The sequence below is a fragment of the Hippopotamus amphibius genome, chromosome 2 (assembly GCF_030028045.1).
Source record: "Hippopotamus amphibius kiboko isolate mHipAmp2 chromosome 2, mHipAmp2.hap2, whole genome shotgun sequence".
NCBI classification, from domain to species: Eukaryota; Metazoa; Chordata; class Mammalia; order Artiodactyla; family Hippopotamidae; genus Hippopotamus; species Hippopotamus amphibius.
In genome coordinates this window covers 115060803-115065833 of record NC_080187.1, presented here as the reverse complement: position 1 = coordinate 115065833, position 5031 = coordinate 115060803, and the positions used below count along the sequence as shown (strand labels likewise).

General features: G+C 39.5%; 1 pseudogene; it reads left to right on the top strand.

Moving 5' to 3' along the window:
- The first annotated feature begins 359 nt into the window (after nucleotides 1-359).
- On the top strand, nucleotides 360-1763 carry LOC130844429 (elongation factor 1-alpha 1-like; annotated as a pseudogene).
- The last annotated feature ends 3268 nt before the right edge of the window (nucleotides 1764-5031 follow it).

Genomic DNA, 5031 nt, shown 5'->3' with positions numbered 1-5031 from the left:
ATAGTGGATTCTTTTGTTCCTGGTTGCAAAGGGGAAGATTTCAATGTTGCATCAGTAAGGATGCTTTGTGGTAGCTTTTTTATAGGAACATTTATAAAATTAACAGTTACCTTTTATTTCTTGTTTGCTAAGACTTTCTATCAACATAAATGGATATGAATTCTAGTAAGTCATTTTTCTGGATCTTTTGAGGTCATATGATTTTTATCCTTTTATCCATTAAAGTGGTGACTTACATTGATAGATTTTCTAATCTTATACCAACATTATATTCTTAGGATAAATTTGTCTTGACTATGATATATTGTCTATTTTTAAACTATATTATTGGACTTTCACAATAATTTTGCACCGGTGTCATGAAAACCACTGATAAACCTAAACTAAAATGGGAAAGAGAAAGACATACCAACATCATCATCATTGGGCACATAGATTTGGGCAAGTCTACTGCTACTGGCCATCTGATCTACAAATGTGGGATTGACAAAAGAACTATCAGAAAATTTGAGAAGGAGGCTGCTGAGATAGAGAAGTGCTCCTTCACGTATTCCTGGGACTTGGATAAACTGAAAGCTGAATGTGAGCATGGTGTTACTATTGATATTTCCCTGTGGAAATTTGAGACCAGCAAGTGTTACGTGACCCCCACTGACGTCCCAGGACACAGAGACTTTATGAAAAGCATGATTACAGGCACATCTCAGGCTGAGTGTGCTGTCCTGATAGTTGCTGCTGGTGATGGTGAAGTTGAAGCAAGTATCTCCAAGAATGGGCAGACCCATAAGCATGCACTTCTGGCTTACACACTGAGTGAGAAACAATTAATTGTTGGTGTTAACAAAATGGGCTTCCACTGAGCCACCCTACAACCAGAAGAGATATGAGGAAATCATTAAAGATGTCAGCACCTACATAAAGAAAACTGGCTACAATCCTGATACAGCAGCATTTGTCCTAATTTCTGGTTGGAATGGTGACAGGATGCTGGAGACAAATGCTAACATGCCTTAGTTCAAAGGATAGACACTCACATGTAAAGATGGCAATACCAGTGGAACCACACTGCTTAAAGCTCTGGATTGCACTGTCACCAACTCGTCCAACAGACAAGCCCTTGCTTCTGCCCCTCCAGGATGTCTACAAAATTGGTGGTATTGATACCGTTCCTGCAGGCTGAGTGGAGACTGGTGTTCTCAAATCTGGCAACGGTGGTCACCTTTGCTCCAATCAAAATAACAACTAAAGTCAAGTCTGTTGAAATGCACCATGAAGATTTGAGTGAAGCTCTTCCCGGGGACAGTGTGGATTTCAATGCCAAGGAGATGTCTGTTAAAGATGTTCATCATGGTGGTGCGGTTGATGACACCAAAAATGACCCGCCAATGAAGGCAGCTCAGGTGATTATCCTAAACCATCCAGGTCAAATCAGTGCTGGATATGCATCTGTGCTGGCTTGCCACGCAGCTCACATTGCTTGCAGGTTTGCCAAGCTGAAGGAGAAGATAGATCATTGATCTGGAGAAAAGTTGGAAGATAGCCCCAAATTCTTGAAATGTGGTGACGCTGTCATTGTTGATATGGTTCCTGGCAAGCCCATGTGTGTTGAGAGCTTCTCTGACTATTCCCCGCCCCCAGGCTGTTTTGTTGTTTGTAACATGAGACAGACGATTGCTGTGTGTGTCATCAAAGAAGCGGACAAGAAGGCAGCTGGAGCTGGCAAGGTCACCAGTTGTGCCCAGAAAGGTCAGAAGGCTAAATGAATATTACCCTCAATACTGCTACTTCAGTCTTAATCAGAGGTGAAAGAATGGTCCCAGAACTGTTTGTCTCAATTGGCCATTTAAGTTTAATAGTAAAAGACTGGTTAATGATGACAATGCATTGTAAAGCCTTCAGAAGGAAAAGAGAATGTTTTGTGGACCATTTGTTTTCAACCCATAAGGTTCCCTCATGCCACCATGTATTTGATCCCCTCTCCTTGCCCTCAGACTCAAGAAACCACTGATTTCGTTTCTGTTCCTATAGTTTTGTGTTTTCAATAATGTCCTATACGTGGGATCATAGATATGTAGCCTTTGTGACTGGCTTCTTTCACTTAGCATAATACTTTTAAGATTCATTCATGCTTGCGTGTATCAGAATTTTGTTCCTTTTTATTGTTCAGTAGTATTCCACTGTGTAGATGAACCACAATTTGTTTATCCACTCCCCAGTTGATACACATTTGGGTTGTTCCTAGTCTCTATTATCAGTAAAGTTTCTATAAACATCCTTGCTCAAGCCCTTGGGTGGATATGGTGGTCACCCTGCAAAGGTATATTTGCCAAGTTTGCTTTGGATGTCGAGACTGATAATGCCACCCATACACCAAGGAAAGACTGAGTACATTATGAGGTTTCCTGGGGAGAGCAGGATAGCTACAAAGCCATTCTAAAAATGGCTTGAAAGACGAAGGAAAGGAGCCAAGCTTGGAGTTTTTATGGTGGTTGTTGGGTGGGGCAAGGGTGAGAGTTCCAAGCATGGGCAGGGGCTTTTGTGGTTTAAGCCTCCCATAATCAAGGTAGAGAGCACCTGAGCTGAGGTCTTGTCTTCTTGCTCAGATGTGGACAGAGGGGAGGAGAGAGGTGTTAGGCTTAAAAGCTATCAAACATCAGAAGAACAACAACAAAAAGTTAGACTCCTACAGTGCATGTATAACTTCATAAGAAACTAGCAAACTCTTTTCCAAAGTGGATGTACCATTTTGCATCCACACCAGCAGTGTATGAGAGTTCCTGTTGTTCTACGTCCTTGTCAACGTTTGTCATTTTGGGGATTTTTTTTTCCTTTAAAATGTTTACCTATATTAGTAGTTGTGGTTTTAATTTTCATTTGCCCAGTGACTAGTGATCCTGAGCATTTTTCATGTGCTTATTTGCCATCTATATATCTTCTCTGCTAATTTTTGTGGAAACTCTCAACTCTGTTCAATTCTGTTTTTAATGAATATAGGACTATTCAAGTTCCCTGTTCCTTTTGGTGGGTAATCCTTTCCTAAGAATTTATCCATGTCATCCAAACTAAAAATTTACTAGCATATAATTATTCATATTTTCTGTTTTTCCTATTATTATAGTATCTTTAATGATGTCCCTTACTTTCCGAAAATTGGCTTTTTGTGATTTTTTAAAAAAATGTTCATTAATCTTGCTAGGGAGTTGTCAATTTGTTAGTCTTGTCAAAGAACAAAATTTTAACCTTTGTTGTTCATTTTATTATGTACTTTTTCTATTTTATGAACTTATTGTTTTTATGATTTCATTTCCTGTTCTTTTATTATTTATTTTCCTTTTCTTTCTTTTTAACAGTTTTAGATGGATGGAGGCTCATTAATTTTCAGCCTTTTTTTCCCTCTGAATATAGACACATAAGACTATAAAATTTATATAATACTAGTTTAGCTGCATTCTGCAGATTTTGATAATACTTTTTCATCATTTAGTTCAAAAATTATCAAATTTCTCTTTCAGTGTATTCTTAGACATGGTTATTTTGTTGTATGCTTCTTAATTTCAAAACATATGGGAACTTCTGATTATATTTTTGTCATTTACTTCTAAAATAATTTTATTATGGCCAGAGAACGTAATTCATGTAATATTAGTTCCTTGACATTTATTGAGAGTTTATTTCCAAGTATATATTTTCTTTTTCTTTCTTTTCTTTTTTCCTTTCTTTCTTGTTTTCCTGTGTACTTGCAAAGAAAATATATTCTGTAGCTGTAGAAGTGATGTCCATGTTGGGATGGAAACTCTGTGTACCTTCTTAGATTCTCTATAACTCCTGCTTCTTTCTCTCTTGGTCAACGACGTATCTGAGATTAATTTCCCCTCTAGTACTTGGATGAAATACAATATCTTGTCATTTTACAAAAAGTAAATGACAGCCACCTTTCAACTTAAGCTATTCTCTGAAAACCAGAGAACCTTATCTTCTGCAGCCACAGGGCAGGTTGCTGAAAATCGGGCTCAGGATCTGATTATAAAAGTGGCAGAGCTGCAAAAGAGACTAAATGTACAGTCTCAGCAGGTCTCATATAAAAATTAGGCCCAGACATGGAAAGAATAAGACTCTAAGATTTGGAGTTGGGATATTTGAGTGAAGAATCTGAGAATCTTGAACCCACCCCCAAATTTCCCTGAGCTCTTCCTGATGGCAGAAACAGCCCCTTCCACATTATCAGGGATGATCAGCCTTACCTGAGGTGGATGCCTTGCAAGATGATGTTGGTTCTTCTCAGGGCCTACTCCTCATTACTTCTAGGGTTATATCAAGAGCCAGGTACCAGCAAAGCCCAGACTGAGAAATACAAACCCTGCCTCAGAAAAAAAAAATGCCTTCATAGCAAAATAATTATAGGAGCTGCCTAATAATAGGACCTGGGAGCATGCGTAAAAGTGGATCTTGGTGTAGGACAACGGAAGGCAGAATTTAAGACTGGAGACGACACTGACATAGGGCACTCATCTTTGAGGATTCTTACTGGGGTAAAAACACCTGAAGCCATCCTGGCAAGCTAAGGACCAGCAGGCTTGGAGTGGCAATCAAGGTGGTTTGACCTGCAGGATCTGAAGTGGTGGTTGATACATCACAATTCCCTAAATGGAGAGCCAACTAGGGCACTAGTATACTTACATAAACAGAGAAAAGTGAGAATGTGTGAACTGTCTTCCACCTCAATGGAAAATTAAGGCCCCACACCCAGTTTCCAGACCTAAATGTACAGATCCAGAGCACCTGATTGAAAAGGTCAGTTCCACTTGAGTCAAGTGCCTGTAACTCCGTCACAAATATATGCAGTGAATATCCCCGCAATCCTTTCTCACAGGAACAACCTGTGACCATATGCCAGAGTAACCATGCCCCAAGCAAGGTCTAGGGCATGTCAGGATGTTTCCCCTCAGGTGAAGGACACACTCCTGCACCTCAAATATCTGAACAGTAAAACAAAAACAACAGAAGGCACCTGGTGGGCCTCTTGGGCATTTG